The following is an 18,451-nucleotide window of genomic DNA, read 5'->3' on the forward strand; positions in this document are numbered from 1 at the left end:
AACCCTGTTTAATCTGTTAACTAGTTAATCGTTATGTTTAACTGGTTAATTGCTTAAATGGGGGCAGGTGGGCACCTTGCTGTGGGTGGGGGCTGCTCTGGCCTGGCTGGAACGCCCCTACTCCCGGTTAACCAATTAACCATTCACGTCCCTATTTTAAAATTGTGTCCAGAGATTCACAATATAACCCCCCAAAAATTCAGCTTATTCATTTGCATCTGAAGTGTTTGTATTGTCACTACTTGTTGGGACAGAGATGGCAAGAATGTTAAGCACTGATCCACCTTCAGCATTGGTAGTTTCATCTGCCACTACATTAATTCCTTCACAGGATGGCAACGTTTCCTTCAGCTCTTCAGTGTGACAGTCAAAGTCTCCAGGTTGTTAAAACTTTTTATGGTGACCTGTACGTGGTGTAACACCAGCCTTGTTCTCTAAAACCCCTCTCCATTTTGGATTGTTAAGGATATGCAGAAGTATATTTGCAGCAGAGAAGGCTTCTGTTAATTTGGGCATTTCTTTCCTCCTTGGTCTTGATATTAAAAAGCTCTGCAGCTGTTTTCAGCTTTTTTAACATTTCTTTGTCCATTTTCAATCTCTCATTTCCACTTGAGTTGCATTTTCAAGATGCTTAGCACAGCTAGACTTTCTTGTAAAATTAAAAGGTACCCTGCATGATGTACAAGACAACTTTAGTCCATTTTTATGAAATATTTTAGGGTCCTGCTCTGCTGCTGCTTAGCACTTAATTTTGCCACTTTGCTCATTTTGTATTTGCTGTTGTTCCTCATGTTAGTTCAAATTAATCCCCTCAAATGAAATTAAGTACACGATGTGTGATGCTTCCATGTGAAATTCAACACAGGCTTCATGATGTACCATCCTCAAAGTTACTGTTGCTATGTGATAGACTGTCAACAAAATGAGTGTTAGTGAATGAAAACATATGTAACAAGTTTATTTTGGTCTTTTTTTTTACATAGACTTCTAGTTCTCATAAATAAAAACATTTCAAAAACAGTTTTACAGTGATGGAATGGTACATTTCAAGGCATTCCTGTTGTTTTCATGGTTAAATCTGAAATAAATGGCAAAAATTTCAGATTCTATGATGGAGTTGACCACCATGACACAATCACATCCATAATTATGAATGAATAAGTGAAGAATAGATCATTGGCCTCTGCATACCTGTAGAGATAGTTGCTCTGTACTTTTTTCAATTATACTTCAGTTTGCAAGGACAAATCAAACCTTTGATACTGAAGATTCCATTTTCAAGAGTGTCCTTGAAAGACAGTAGCCGTAAACAAATCAGTTACAGGTTAAAAAGAAATCCACATAAATAACAAAATGGAAAGAAATGTGAATGCCACTAATTGAAAATATAAACTCAAACAGCTGCAAAACAAATTACTATATACTCAGAGCTGTTCCTCAGACACCAGAGCTCAGATGACAGTCTTTTAAAGGTCAACACTGAAGTCAGTAACTTTGGAAAAGAGGTTCATGAAGATTAAATCAAATGTTCAAAAATCCTTTTTTGCCCTTGGGAGCTTGTTAGGAAGCTACTCTACCTTCTGTTACTGTTATATATCATATCATTACTTTATAAAGTAGTTTAAGACCCCTTTAGAAAAAAAAGAAGATGCTATTTAAACCAAATCCTATTCTGCTCTATCCCAAACAATACATAAAACTGAAAAGGATAAATACATTAATTTCATCTGCAATTTTGTAACATATTCATTGTCAGCACAAATAACCATAATTCAAACAGCATAGCAACTACGGACCATTTTAATGTGTAGAATGTGCCAAGTAGGGACGTAATAGTAGAACAGTTTGAACAGTTAACTGATAAGATGAGGTTATGAGAGTCCAGAGGGTGAGGCGGCAGCCAGCTCCATGGGAGTGAGACCAGAAACCAGGAGCAGGGCTGGGAGTCAGCTGTCGCCCTGCACTGCTCCCTCTGTATCAGAGGCAGCAGTGTGGGGCAGCAGCCAGCTCCCTGGGAGTGGGGACAGAAGGTGGGAGCCAGTACGCACTCGACTCGGCTTAAAAGCTGGCTTCCAGTACACACCGCCTACTGGGGAGCTGGCAGCCACCCTGCACTGAGCACTCTGCAGTATAAGCTTTATACTGCAGAGCCAACAGCGTGTAACTGCTGAGATTTTCAGCAGTTACACGGTTACCCAATTACCTATTTTTTAACATCAAGCAATACCAAGCAATAATATGTTAATGCAATTTCTCCATTACTTAAATTAGTCTTTTGGGATTCTCACAAGCAATTTCTCTCTCTCTCTCTCTCTTTCTCTCTCTCTCATTACAAAAAAGTGAACTTACCGCCAGTTGAGTTTTCCCAAGCATGCACAGTTGCAGTGTCAGGGCCATGGCTCACACAATGGAAAGTTTACATAAAAAGTCAAGGTTTTGATGAATGTCACACTGGAAAGCCAATTAAGAGTGCTGAAAGGAAGACACAATTTCCCATTGTCTAATTGCCTCACAGCACCTTCGAGGTAATAAATTTGTCACATTGAATTATTAATGAGAAACGAATATTTGACTTGCAGCTTTGAATAGAAAATAGTTCATTATCGGTTGGCATTGTTCCTTCCAAGTAATGACTGTGATTCTACAGGAGTTAAGAAAAAGGTGACAGAGAATGCCTTTCCTCTCATCATTGTCTTTAACAAGTAATGCACCTTTGGTATAATATCCTGTAAAAGTTCCAGTAGAGGAGTAAAAAAGGTGCATCTAATTTTTAGCTCTTACAGGCCTTTGTAGTTTGTTTATCTAGCTTTATCTGGGCTCCTAAAAATACATTCTCTCACTGAATGACTTCAAAGTTCCAAAACATTTAAAACTGTCTATGTAAAAGCAAAAGGAGCACCATAAACCAGAGATCACTTTTAGATTTATGTTGCTCTTAAAGTCTCTTTGCCTTTAGCACAAAGTGTCACTCATGTACCTGGGACAGGACATACCACTGTATTTATTCTGAGTCACAGTCATAAATTAATAGCACAGATGCAGTGACTCTCTAAACAGAAGCAAAAGTTAAATAAGTTCCAATGTGTCTTTCTGCCACCAATAAAAGAACACAGGAAAATAGCCTGGGTAACTTAAATATTCCTTTAAAATGAAAAATAGGAACAGCTTGAATGAAGCGCTTTCACAAGAATATCTATTTCCAGATACATAGATGTGGTTATTTTGTACCAGTCACAGCAATCTATGGATTGTTCACAAAATACTCAGTGTTGGTATTTGAGACTCAAAATTAATCACCCAAAACTAATAACTGTAGTTCTTTTCCCTTATTGGATGACTAGTGTCTTTATAAAGTGCACTAGCAGGTCAAATACAGACACCCTTAAAAACAGTCCTGGTCTTTTTTAGCTTTTGAGAAGGTATTTCTTAAAGGGAGCACTATTCCCGACAGGTTTAAAATGTGTGATGCAGCTTGTACTATTAAAAAAATAGAGATAATTTTTAAGTACATTCACTATTATATATCAAACATCTAGTATGTATATTTGCAAACTCTCATAGCTTCAGCCATTAAAATCAATTAGACATCTGCTGGAAATTGTAAATAAGCTGCTTGCACTCAATAAAGACAAACCAATGGCCTTGTATTAATGAAGTCAACAAGTTCCAAAGCTAATGGCATTCTTTGTAAGAAAATTTCTTAAACAGTGAAACGTTCCATTTTTCAGCCCAGGGTCAATTAAGTTGGTTTGTTTCATCACTGACCCTTCCAAAAGTGAAGTAATTTCCTTAACACAACACAAAAAGAAACCCAGAAAAAGAAGGTTACCAACTTAGAAAGTATCACCTGTAACCCATATGCAAAAACCATTTTAACAATCTTCACATGAAACACGAATTAAAAAAATATAACCAAATAAATTAATACTTTGCAAATATCAGGCAACAACATAGACAAGGCAGGAAGGAGAACGATGAAATCAGAAGGAAAAAATGGGAGGAAAACGTCAAGGGGGAGAAGGCAGGAGGAGACCACTAGACCTTTAAGTGCTCTTTAGTCAAATGTCTCTAAAAATGGGGATCCCAGATTTCCTCAAACTTGCACAGTTGTACCCTGTGGAAGGTGATCCTTCCTTTGGATGGTAGGTTAAGATACCATCTATACCACATACTGCTGCTGTCTACAATAGTCTTATTGTAGGGATGGGAGCAGAGAAAAAGGATCATGTGTCAGGAGGGACCTAGTTTGGTGTGACACCTGAGGTGGGATGGCAAAAGCTTCCTAAAAATTGAGGGGCCCAGTGAAACCTGAAGCCTAGCCCAGCTCACTTACTCTGGCCCTTCCCTCTAGGCCCCACACTGGAACTCTCTGTTCTCCCAAAGTCCCTGCCCTCATGCCCTCCCTTCTCTTGAGACCCTGTCCCCACACTGCCTCTTTCCCTGAGGCCCCACCCCCATGATGCCTTTTCACCCCAAGAACTTGTCCCTCCATCCATCACTCAAACTTATGTCCAGTAAAAGTGGAAGGACTATGCCTTTAACCATGGGGAAGTTCATGGCTCCGACTCCCCTGTTTCGGTGCCCCCTGACCAGAGGCAAGGATCAGAAGCTGGTGGACATCTGCTATGAGAAAGGGGACTAACAGAATTGCCAGGCACCTGGGCCAGGTGGGGGGGGGGGGAGGACTGGCTCTGTGCTCCCAGAAGAGGCAGGGCCTTGGACAGAAGGGGTGGGGCTGAGGTTAGCCATACACACCCCTAACACAAGCTCTTCAATGCTGCCTGGAGCACACTGTGCAGGGTTCTGGTGTCAATGTAAAGGCCCCAGGACTCTGGCCACCACTGCAGCTGCACTAGTGGCAGCGGCAGACAAGAGCTTGGGGTCCTTTTGAATCACCGTTCCCCAGGGCAATTGCCCCATTCTCTCCCTTCCCCTCACCCCCCAGGTGGACCTGGCTTTGGTGGAAACAGAGGCCTCTCAGTACACATTTTTGCCTTGTATGCACACTCAGTAAAGATCAATTTCCTACAATTCTGGCCATTTGTTGTATCACGTATTTCTAACAGAATGCTTAGATTATGTACTTGTCATTTATTAATCACTTATGAGTGGACCCTTCATATGAAGTGTGAGCCAATGGGTTATTGGACTATTACAGTATCATTTGTAGTTTTGTGGTACTTAGCCATAGTGGATTTTTTTCATGATACACATGGAAGTAAAATGGAAAGCACTGGAAGCCTGAATCCTTGTTACAAAGTCTGCACTTGAAACAACTTTCGATATTAATGTTTCTGTTCCTGTGGAGCCAATCTGCAGTCATGTGTAAAGAACAAATCTTGGTCCTCTTGAGCAGAAACAAAACTGTTGTTCAGAATCTTTTGTGATGCAACGTTTGTTGATCTAACGAAGCACACAAGGGGCATCTTTCAAATACAAGTGTGCCTTTAGCAGGAAATATTCTAGATGCCAGCATTTCTGGTCCATTATCAGGACTTTGTAGAGAGGAGGCTGCATTAGAGATTCAGCTATTTTAATTTTGCAATGAGTTAGACTTGATGCCTTTGATGTATTGTATATCAATAAGACCTGTAGTGGAGACCTTCTGATTTGATGAATAAGAAATGGAAATTCTGGTGCATAATTATCACAGTAATGTGCTTTTTTTCCTGCAGTTTCATAAGATTTTTCCATTATGCTTGCAACAATGAACCCAAAATCACTCACAGGTCACAAAACGCAGCAGTAAATCTGCCTTGTTGGAAGTAATTAAAACTAGAGCTGTAATTACAGATAGAGTTCACCAACATATGTGAGAAAAGACTCAGATTATCAGTGTTCTAGACTCATTTCTAATGATAATGTATATCAGGCTACCGAGTCAGACTAACAAAGGTATTTAGGTGCCTCAAAACACACATAGAGACCTACTAGGATTTAACCAGATTAAGAGTATAACTCCCATTGTAGTCAAAAAGTTCAGAAATTTTGTAAATCCCACAACGCAGTATCCATCTCTCCAAGTAGCTAAATACCTTTGTTAAATGTGGCTTGTCACAACCATCTGATAATTGTTTCTTAGCTTGCGGGAAAACACCATTATAGAACACAATGTTGGTGCAAACATTGCCCTTAAAATCAGCCCAGAAAAGGGGATGAAAAATTAAAATTGCCATTTAAGAGTTTGATGGTCTCAGTCCAATTCCTCAGGAACAAGCATCCACACTGCAAAATGCATCACCATAACTGGCACTTTCAGTCAGTCGCCTTTTTATAAGGCATCACTACACAATTTAAGCTTCTTGTGAGTACTCTCATCGCACTCTCTTACCCCCTCTAGAGTCAACTCAAAGGCACGTTGTCAAGGCTATGAGGGGAAGTTTGTACAGTTCCCACCCCTAATGCACTTCTTCTGTTCAAGTGAAATCCTGTTTTGAGGGCTTACGTAATGCATAGGCTTTGTGCTGGCACTCTGACTCAGGGCAGTACAAGAAACTGACTGAACACAAGATTTCAGTCTCCAGCTCTATCAATCAAGAATCTTCCACCAGGTTTGAAATTTCAAACAAGAAATCAGTGAAGAATTGCTCTAACTTCTTACAGGACAATGGGGCAAAGTGCTTCTTATTATTATCCCCAACTTGAGTAAAATCTTAGAGCCACCACTCCCGTCAGGAAAGAATTCATAGGGTACATTTAGACCTTTGGCTGACCTTACCCAACCACATTGTTGTCACTGTAAACAGCACATGACTTTCTTCCCAGCTCAGAGACAAAGCACTTACTTTTTTGTGAATTATTCACAGACATTTATTCAGACCTTCATCACAATAATGTAAACTTGATTATTGCATTGCATTTTATGTAGCCATATATCCTCCTTGGAGGGTTCTGGATACAGCAATTAGATTTCCTACATCAGTCAAATTTGTTGTTGACTCCTTTGCTGTATTCACTGCAAGGGTTTCTAGTACATTATCAAGTCAATTTTAAAGAGCCGCTGATACCTTTTGGAAACCTTTGAAAAATGTCCTATTCTGAAACAATTCTGCCTCTGTGTGATGTATGTTGTATATTTTTCTCCCTTCAGTCTCAACATTTGCATGAAAAATAGCAACATCTTTCCTCAAAAAGTTCATCCACTCCTGCTGCTATTTCTTTTCTTACACCTGAACTCATAATCCTCCTTTTCTGCCAGTACAACTGGATGCTGTGAAAATTATTATTGTATCAACTAGGAGAAGAAAATAGAAGAACTGGTGAGGTCTTAAGAACACAATGTTAGTGTGAACATTGCCCAGAAAAGGGGATGAAAAATTAAAATTGCCATTTAAGAGTAGAGGCAAACCCCTACATTTTTGTCACCTTTGCTAGTAGTTCTCTGATTGTCAGAGCTACTGAAATACTCAAAATTAATCTTAAAAAAAATCTTAAGGATGCATTCATTTGCAACGTATCAAAGATGCACTGGAGAAAAATAACCAGTTTTCTATTGTATTTGAATGCTGGGTTCAACTCCACTGGCAGATAGAAGTGTAGAATTCCCTTCAAAGTCACTGGGTAGTGCATCCGTGTGTCTGAGGGTACAAGAGGGCACCAGAGGAATCCATTTACCACACCCTTTCAATTATTTAAGAAAATACATGTGTGCAAATGGAATTAATTCTCAATAGTCTCTTGTTTATCTTCTCATATTTAATCTGGCAAATTATGTTTTGCAGGAGCTTTTATTAGAGATTGGCTTAATCTAAATTTTCTTTCACTATCCAGCCCTACCCCCTGCTCCACCTGTGCAGTATAATAGTCAATATCTGATAACTGACATGGAGTTTCAGTCAGGGGTGCCATTTAAGGGGGGAGCTAAGGGGCTGCATCTCTCCCCGCCCCCCTACATTTTCTACCACAGCAGAATACTTTCTCCTTCCTCCCCTCTATCCAGGAGTGAGAGCAATGCAGGCAGCTCTTTGTTTACTCCTGCCCCCCACCCCTTTAGCTCGCTGGAGTGAAAAGAAGTCAGGCTCATCAAGCCTGGGTCTTTGGTTGCTTGAAGAGCCTTTTTTCCCAGCCCATGCAAACTGTTGCTTGTGCCTGGTGGAAATCAGGAGCAGCTGGGTTAGAATCAGAGCTCCATGGGGTGCCATTATTGGCAAGAGCAGAACTGCAGCAGCAAATGCAAAACACAAAAGTGAGAAGTCAGCAAACTGCTTGCTTGCATCCCTTGGCTCTCCCCTCTCCAGCCAGCCAACAGCAATATAGATAGCTTTTCCTCTGCAGGCTCTCACCACACCTCCCAGGCTCAGCCACAGGCATTGAAAAGCTAGTTCACTCCTCCTCTCACGTCCTTGATGGCTATTCTTTGCTCTACCAACAGGAATGCAGAGGTGTATCTGGCAGATCCAATAGCAGAGCTGGGAACTTCTGCAGCACCTTTTTCAAATTCATTGAAACAAGCAGACTAAGGGAGCAGTGCGTGGGAGGGGGCTCAGAAGATGATGGCTGCAGATTTCATCATGATCTTCCCTCATCTTCACAGGTTGCTATGTTACAAAGGCTGGGAAGAATAAGCACTTTTGTAACGCCAGTAGATACAGAGCTGCTCAGGCAGGGGAGGGAGCTGCTGTGCCAGGCACATTCAATTAGCTCTGCTTTGGATGTTTCAGCGCTTCACTGCAAGAACAACAGAGCTAAAGAATGCCCACCTGGGATCGTTCCCCACTGTCAAATAACAAAACATGAGCTGTCACATCACAAGCGTTGCTTAAATTACACTTAAAACTTTCTCATTTTTCCCAGCTTTCCAATTTTGGGGGAAATGGCAATACCCCAAGGTGGCCACCTATTCTTCCATTTAGTCTCACTTGTCTGTGAGAGGCTTTCCTTTGACTACAATGAGCTTTGGGGGAGGTTACTCGGTAGGGACACACAGGCTTTTGTATACAAACATTGATTTCTCAGTAGGGTGGCGATTGCACTTTTTCATTCTAGGACTTTTTTCCCAGGACACCTTTTAAGGAGCTGCTGGTGGTTTTACATATGCAGATAAAAACAAATGCTGTCTGAAGCAGCCAGCCATTTTATAGCTGTGTGTCTGCTGTGCTATAGGTCCCCCTTCTCTTCCAACTGGTAAGTCATCTTAGCTCCTGTTTACTTACTCTTTAATGTTTCTGAGGGTGGCAGAGTCTCACAAACTTGAGTACCTTCAGTGAATGTCAGGGAGGTGATGTCTATACTCTCACATCCTTTGAGCAACATAATAGGAACCTCCTTCCAATCTGGAGTGTGGTTTGCTTTTCAGCAATTTATTTACTTTTGAACATTCTTGGAAGACATTAACTCTCTCATTCTCCTCTTCACAATTTGGACCATAAAACATTTTAAAATAATAATTGCAAGTGTAAGCAGATTTTATGCAGATTTTATCTCTACTAAAGATTGTGTGCAAAGTGTCAAACTGGTGGTAAGGCTGACACCTCAAGATTTGGGATTAAAAATATCTTGCTGTTGATTTTTCTAAATATACAACTAGACTTAAAACAGGGCTTTCATTGGAATGTTATATTTGTTATGTATATAAGAATTAAGAACAATGTTCCTGTCAGTCAATTTCTAAGTTATCACATGCAAAAAAAATTGTTTTCAGATGCCCAAGTAGCCTCCGGAATGGGATTCCAGGGTTCAAAAAAGAGCTAGATAGATCATGGGGTAAATGAATCCATCAATGGCTATTAGCCAGAATGGGCAGGAATGGTATCCCTGGCCTCTGTTTCTCTGGAGGTAGGTGATAGGGGAAGAATCACATGAGGATTACCTGTTGTATCTGGTATTGGCCACTGTCAGCAGACAGGGTACTGGGCTAGATGGATTTTTGGACTGACTCAGCATGGCCGTTCTTATGTTCTTAAGGCTGCCTCCTTACCAGAATCTGAAATAGTGCCCCTGTCTGCAGCTCAGGCCAATGTAGCTACACACCTACATACCTATGTATTCATAAAGCCTTAATAACATAGTATCAACTCTACTTCACAGTGACTGGCGGAACATCTAACTTTCTGTACTACAGAGAGGTCTTTGGAGTTCTGAAGGCCCAGATTCATATATGATGTTCCTACTCTCAAGCTCTCTCTCCTGATAATTTCCTCGGAAATCATTACCCTTTCCATGTGCTTTCCAGAAAAAAATAAAAAGGTTTTGGCTTTGAATTAATTGTACTCCCACATGATCCAGATTCTGGCCTCAGAATTTTACCATCAGTACTGGGCAAATTAGTTGAAACAATAGTAAAGAATAAAATTGTCGGACACATAAAAGAACATAATTTGTTGGGCAAAATTCAACATGGTTTCTGTAAAGGGAAATCATGTCTTACTAATCTATTAGAGTTCTCTGAAAGGGTCAACAAACATGTGTACAAGGGGGATCCAGTAGATATAGTGTACTCAGATTTCCAGAAAGCCTTTGACACGGTCCCTCACCAAAGGCTCTTATGTAAATTAAGTTGTCATAGGATAAGAGGGACAATCCTTTCATGGATTGAGAACTGGGTTAAAAGACAGGAAACAAAGGGGTAGGAATAAATGGTAAATTTTCAGAATGAAGAGGGGTAACTAGTGGTATTCCCCAAGGGTCAGTCTTAGGACCAATCCTATTCAACTTATTCATAAATGATCTGGAGAAAGGGGTAAACAATGAGGTGGCATACTTTGCAGACCGTCTTTACTACCTTGAGCAGTTTAGTATCAAAGCAGACTGTGAAGAACTTCAAAAAGATCTAAAAAAACTAAGTGATTGGGCAACAAAATGGCAAATTAAATTTAATGTGGATAAATGTAAAGTAATGCACAATGGAAAAAATAACCCCAACTATACATACAATATGATGGGGGCTGATTTAGCTAAAACTAATCAGGAAAGAGATATTGGAGACATTGTGGATAGTTCTCTGAAGACATCCATGCAGTGTGCAGCGGCAGTCAAAAAAGCAAACAAGATGTTAGAAATCATTAAAAAAGGGATAGAGAATAAGATGGAAAATATCTTATTGCCCTCATATAAATCCATGGTATACCCACATCTTGAATACTGTGTACAGATGTGGTCTCCTCATCTCAAAAAAGATACACTGGCATTAGAAAAGGTTCAGAGAAGGGTAACTATATTGATTTGGGGTTTGGAACAGGTCCCTATATGAAAAGAGATTAAAAAGACTTGAACTTTTCAGCTTAGAAAAGAGGGTGATATGATAGAGGTCTATAATATCATGATAGGTGTGGAGAAAATGAATAAGGAAAAGTTATTTACTTGTTCCCATAATATAAGAACTAGGGGGCACTAAATTAAATTAATGGGCAGCAAGTTGAAAACAAATAAAAGGAAGTTCTTCACACAGCACACAGTCAACCTGTGGAACTCCTTGCCTAAAGAGTTCTGAAGACTATGACTATAACAGAGTTTAAAAGAGAACTAAATAAATTAATGGAGGTTAAGTCCATTAATGGCTATTAGCCAGGATGGGTAAGGAATGGTGTCCCTAGCCTCTGTTTGTCAGAGGGTGAAGATGAATGGCAGGAGAGAGATCACTTGATCATTACATGTTCGGTTCACTCCCTCTGGGGCACCTGGCATTGACCTCTGTTGGCAGACAGGATACTGGACTGGATGGACCTTTGGTCTGCTCCAGTATAGCCATTCTTATGTTCATTCTTTTAGTCCTTCATAGCTTATGTTTTCTAGATCTTTAATCATTGTGCTCTTCTCTGGACCTTCTCCAATTTCTCCACATCTTTCTTGAAAGTGGAGTACTTTGCATTTGTATGTATTAAACTTCATCCGATTTACCTCACACCATTTCTCCAGTTTTTCCAGGTCATTTTGAATTTTGACCCTATTTTCCAAAGAACTTGCAACTCCCCCCAGCTTGGTATCATCTACAAACTTAATAATTACACTCTCTATGCCATCATATAAATCATTGATGAAGATATTGAACATAACCAGTCCCAAAACAGACCCCTGAGATATCCCACTTGTTATGCCCTTCCAGCAGGATTGTGAACTGTTAATAACTACTCTGATAATGGTTATCGAGTTACTTATGCACCCACCTTATAGTAGCCCCAGCTACGCTGTATTTCCCTAGTTTATTGACAAAAATGTCATGTGAGACTGTGTCAAATGCCTTACTAAAGTCTAGGTATTCCACATCCACCACTTCTCCCTTATCCACAAAGCTTGATATTCTATCAGAAATCTATCAGATTGATTTGTTCTTTATAGACCCATGCTGACTATTACCTATCACCTTATTATCTTTCAGATGTTTGCAGATGAGTTCCTTAGTTACTTTCTCCATTATCTTCCCAGCACAGAAGGTAAAGTGACTGGTCTGTAGTTTCCTGAGTTGTTCTTATTTCCCTTTTTATAGAGGGCACTATATTTGCTCTTTTCCAGTCTTCTCGAATCTCTCCCATCTTCCATGATTTTTCAAAGATGATAGCTAAAGGCTCAGATACCTCCTTGAGTATTCTAGGATGCATTTCATCAGGCCCTGGTGACTTGCAGACCTCTAACTTTTTTAAGTGATTTTTAACTTGTTCTTTTTTTATTTTATCTTCTAAACCTACCCTCTTCCCACTAGCATTCACTACGTTAGGCATCCGGTCATAATCAAACTTCTTTGTAAAAACCGAAATTCATTAAGCACCTCTGCCATTTCCAAGTTTCCTGTTTTTGTTTCTCTCTCTTCACTGAGCAATGGGCCTGTTTTGTCCTTGATCTTCCTCTTGATTCTAATGTATTTGTAGAATATCTTCTTGTTATCCTTTATATCTCTAGCTAGACTGAGCTCATTTTGTGCTTTGCCTTTCTAATCTTGCCCCTGCTAGAAAGAACGAAAGAAACTCTGAATTTGCAGAAGCATCTCTAGTTAATCGGCTGTACCCTTGTTTCTCAGGAGGAACTAGCTCCTGAATTCCACGTTTGCTGCTCCCTTCATACCCTCTTGTCTGAACTACTATAATAGTTTGATTATTCCTTTCAGTATAGCTGACAAAAACATCCATCATTTTAACTAAATGTTTTATAAAGTTAAGTTGAGCTTTCAAGAGCTGGCCATTTTCATGAAATATGTTATTATTCATAATGGCTTTAAACAGAATCTATTTTCCCCGAATGCCTGAACGCAAGAGGAGTGCTCTTTCATCTTCTGGTGTTTGCCCATTTTATTTTTATATATGAGGTGGGTTGTATTCATCCAAGCAGCTCTGTACAAAATGACAGATCCACAGAACTACAAACCTGATTTACTCAAAAAAGTCAGTCTCCCAGGCACCTGCAATATGTGAACAGTGAAGGCTGAAGGGTGGGGAGAACAGGGGCAGAAATTGGGTCACTGGAAAAATTCCTAGAATGTGAATAGAATGAAAACAGAGGGAAAACAGAATGATAGCATGGATCTGATTGCCTCTGCAGATTTCTACATGAAACAGCTATCCCCTTGAATGAGATTTCCGTGCATGCACCTGTTGTAATGATTAGGTCTTTGTCTTATATAGATACATAATGTTAATATTGCTGTACTATTTATCATGAATTCATTCATCTGCACAACAGTTCTCCCCATTCTGTAGATGGAATGACTGAGGCCCTGACCATGGGAAGCCCAAACTCTGGCATCACTACCTATGGCTGGATCACCCCACATCAAGGGATCCTTGAGTGGTGTGGAGCATAATGATTTCCACATCACAGGGGGTATGGCCAAGTTAAAAATATGGCCAGGATTTCCTTATACACCGACAATTTTTAGCAACCACACTGGCTCCTGGGGGCAATTAGCAACCAGCATCACTCAGAGCAGCTCTCAGGCCCAGAAGCACCCTTTCTTCTGATTTGCATCATGTCTCTCAGACACATCTAGTGACTGGGACCTTATTCCTCAAAGTGAGTATCCTCCACTTGCCTCAGATTTTTTTTTTAAACTTTTCTCTCCTCGCAGGACAATTCGAGAGAGATCTTCAAGGAGAACCTTCAGCCGTTCTGTTGAGAAGATTTTGGCTTAAGATGCTCACCACTTGGAGCATCTCGAGTAGAATAAGCTCTGTTGGGTAGGTAACACTCGTGTTATGCCAAAATCAAAAATGCAGTAAGTGGAGGATGCAGACAAGATGCCAAGGTTGGGCTGTTGAAGGGAACCTATGGGAGCAAACCCCATTGAAATTCAATGGGAATCAGACACCTAAATCTTAGGTGACTCAGAAAATCCCATCCTAGACCTGTCTTCTCTACAAAACCATCCCTACAAGCTCTCTCTATTGACATGAGCAGAGGGCCAGGTTCTGATCTCAATTACCCCAATGGAAATCCAGTTAATTCAACTGGCTTTCCTTCAGTAGCCTGGGTCACCACATAGACTCATAGACTCATAGAATACTAGGACTGGAAGGGACCTCAAGAGGTCATCGCGTCCAGTCCACTGCCTTCATGGCAAGACCACATACTGTCTAGACCATCCCTGATAGACATTTATCTAACCTACTCTTAAATACCTCCAGAGATGGGGATTCCACAACCTCCCTTGGCAATTTATCCCAGTGTTTGACCACTCTGACAGTTAGGAACTTTTTCCTAACGTCCAACCTAAACCTCCCTTGCTACAGTTTAAGCCCATTGCTTCTTGTTCTATCTTCAGAGGCCAAGATGAACAAGTTTTCTCCCTCCTCCTTATGACACCCTTTTAGATACCTGAAAACTGCTATCATGTCCCCTCTCAGTCTTCTCTTTTCTATACTAAACAAACCCAATTCTTTCAGCCTTCCTTCATAGGTCATGTTCTCTAGACCTTTAATCATTCTTGTTGCTCTTCTCTGGACCCTCTCCAATTTCTCCACATCTTTCTTGAAGTATATGTGAGATCGGGATTTGATCCATGGAGAAAATCTCTCTTCTACCCCACACACCAAAGTTTGCCTTACCCTTTCTGTTTTATTATTAATACAATAAACACAAAGCCAGAAAAGATACCTTCAGGAAAATCAATGCTTTTAAGATAAAACTTCAAGGTAATTCAAACACCCTGAGTCAACTGCCTGTAGTAAATTAAGTTTACAATTTTAACAAACTGTCATGTAAAACTGGCAGTGTCTGACAAATTGAATTACCATAGTAATATATCACTCACAAAAGTATTATTGATAGTGACAGGAAGATATTGAATTTAAATTATTCATTTTTTATTGATTAAATAGCACATCTTTACCATGAATGCAGAAAAACATCTGACAAACATTTTAGACTCACATTTTAGCTCCGGGAATAAGCAGTAGTCCACCCTCCTGCGCTTTTGCAACTTTTTATATGGTAGAGCCAGTAACCATTATGCTTCATACATTTGGACCCATTCAGCCCAACTTGGTGGAGATCTGTGTTGCAGTTGGTATCTGTCACTGAAAAAAGACATTTTTAAAATTACTTAGAGCTTAGTATATTTTAGCGGTATTTATTGGTGAACAGATAGCTTTCACAGCCATTTTAAGAAAACCACAGCCCATGTCCACATCTGAAGTTTAACCCACAACCACTGACCATGGGAAGCACTAGGACACTTCTGCATGTATTTGGGCCCCTTGATTTACCCCTTGTAGGGCAGGGGTTCTTAAGCTCCATTGTACCGCAACCCCTTCTGACAAAAAGTTACTATGTGTTCCTGGGAAGGCCTGACTCCTGAGTCCTGCCACACACAGCCTGAGCCCCAGTGTCTTGAGTGGGGGAAAGGGAAAAGCTCAGGTATCATGTTCAGCCCTGGTCCCAGGAAGTCTAATGTTGGCCCTGGTGACTCCATTATTATGGGGTTGCAGCCCACTTTGGGGGTGAGATGCTGAGTCTGAGAACCACTGCTGTAGGGGAACTGCAGGTGAAGGATGTATTTGCAAGTCCCTTGCTACACCTGTAACTTGTGCAGGTAATGTGGCCCCGTTTACTTCAATCACTGCCGGCAATAAAAAGAGGTCATTGCTTTCTTCATTGACTCGTGTCTTCATTCCTCCCAGAGAGGGAAAGTATTTTATAGAATGTGAAAGGGGTAGGTAAAGCTCCACATGGTTGTAGACTTCTCTCCTGGGAATGGGCTTATCTTGTCTTACAATTTACTTATCCCCATCTCCTACTGTCAACATTTCCAAATAGACAAATCCCTCAGCAGCTCCCCTAAAAAAATCACCTCAGACATACTGAATATTTCAGTTTCCTTAGGAAATATTGCCACATGATGTATGTTCCAACAACAACAATCAGAAAACAGAAAGCCTGGAAAATCTTAAAAAGCACATGCACTTTTTGACCTTCTGACTCAGATCTGTTCAGCATGAACAAGAACACTTCCTATGAAGAGATGGGGTTTGGTTTTTATTATTATTATTATTATTATGTTAGTTCCCTACAGATTTCTTACTCATCTCCTTCCCCCTCCTCCCCCATCTTTATCATTACAGCATTGAACACCATATGACAGGAATGCAATATACTACCTATACACACCAATGAAGAGAAAATTTTGTTGCAAAATAAAACTCAACAAAGGCATCCAAAACAAATCAAGAATCTGTTAATAGCCTAAGGAACAATGATTCTTCTGCTGGGATTTGTGAAATGTTGGCAGGTTTCTTCTTTCACTGAAACTGCATTTGTATCTCTGACTGTCCTTCTGTATAATATTCATCAGAGATTTTCACTCCTGCAAGCATGTAACGAACAACATAACACCAAGTACTAATGTACTGCAAGAGAAAAATACCAAGCTATGGTTCAGAATATTTTTATATTAATAAGAATTTAAAAAAAAAGATGGTAGAAAGGAAGATATGAACCAGGTAACATTTGTTGTATAGACATTCTTCATAAATAATGGAAAACAACAGTGTAGCTCTGGTATACAAATGAGATATTAACAATTTTGTGAGAGAGAACTGGGATTGCTTTGTATTTGAAATTCAACCATGAGGACTGAAACCATGTTGTCAGATAAGTGTATTACATTCATAAAACTACACAGTTTGTGTGTATGTAACATGTCTACTGAATATATTTGTCTGTATGATAAAATGTCCAATAACTTCTGCAAATTATCATTATATATTTCAAATTATTAATGTGAAACTTAGTTGTTTTTAATAAAATGCTTCAGATAAGAACTGATGAATTTATATGACATGTCTAGATAACAATGCAATGATGCCCATGGGATGCACCATGAGGCTCCAAAACCCTTATCACATACCTACCAATCAATCATAAAATTACCCTGCCCTTTAAAAGACATCTAGCTTACTTTTTAATTCAACTGTGTGCAGAAATAAATATGAATAAATTATAATAATCATTTTCATTTTTACTGAGACAGAGTATCAGAATCATTCTACAACTCCTAGTTCGACTTTACAACATCCTGGTGAGGTGGGTTCTGCTCTCCCCATTCTACAGATGGAGGAATCCCAGGCACAAGCAGTTAATTAACTTGCTCTTGGTCATGCAGCAATCATGTAACAAAGCCAATAATAGAACACTATGACAGGATGGATTAGGCCCCAAAGTCCCCTGCTGGAAAATTGTGGCCTTGCCACACCCTACTGCAGGAAAAGAGCAGAAGAGAAGTCCTCCAGGTGGACTAGAGTAGCTGTTTCCACTGCAGCCAATCAGGGTCCAGAAAACCAGTATAAAGAAGCTGCTGAGTCAGGGCCAGTCAGTACTTCTTGGGAGCTCAAGCTAGGTAGACTCACAGACAGATTAAGTAGCAGTACCTTGCACAGGTCAGTGTGGAGAGCAGGTTGCAGACCTATCTGAAGACCAGGTGTGGCAAGTAGGAAGAATCCAGAACCCTGGACAGGGAACTGCTGGGACTCTGAAGCAAAGCCCTAAGGTGAAGGCAATAACAGTGTAGACCCATGGGCAAGTGTCCCAGGGAGTGAGAATAGCAGTGAAACCTTAAGGACTGGCAACTGCTCTTTACAGGGTCCCTGGGACCAGAGGAGTAGGAAGGGCAGGAAGAAGCCCAGACCTAAACAGCCTAGAAGAAGGGACATCTGGATACCATCCTAATCCTCCTGGCTCTGGCAGTGGAGTTTGTAGACACATGGCTTTGGCCAGAGGGGTCTCTCAAGAGGGTGAACCCTTTACAAACACAATTATGTGCATTTACCACTAGATCATGCTTTCTCCCATAGTTAATTTCACCCTCCTCCCCCTCCATAAACTTTTCCTCTATAGCACTACCAGGTGGAAAAGAAGAGTTAATATCACTGTTATGATGCCACTGAAATAATATTATTGCAGAGTTAAAAAGGGGGTATCACCTTTTTTTATTCCCTCCCAGTGTGTGCAGAATAACACGGTAAAAGTAATATATCTCTATTACAGTAAGGATCTACAAAGTTAACAATCAAACTTGTTTGGCTGCTAGGGT

General features: G+C 40.2%; 1 long non-coding RNA gene across 1 annotated transcript; it reads left to right on the forward strand.

Annotated features, from left to right (window-relative positions):
- The first annotated feature begins 13,979 nt into the window (after positions 1-13,979).
- On the forward strand, positions 13,980-17,183 carry LOC112543573 (uncharacterized). The gene is made up of 2 exons (XR_003086806.3): positions 13,980-14,102; positions 16,485-17,183. It is a non-coding gene; the product is annotated as an uncharacterized LOC112543573 (long non-coding RNA).
- The last annotated feature ends 1,268 nt before the right edge of the window (positions 17,184-18,451 follow it).

The sequence above is a fragment of the Pelodiscus sinensis genome, chromosome 13, assembly GCF_052426305.1.
Source record: "Pelodiscus sinensis isolate ZL-2025 chromosome 13, ASM5242630v1, whole genome shotgun sequence".
Taxonomy (NCBI): Eukaryota; Metazoa; Chordata; order Testudines; family Trionychidae; genus Pelodiscus; species Pelodiscus sinensis.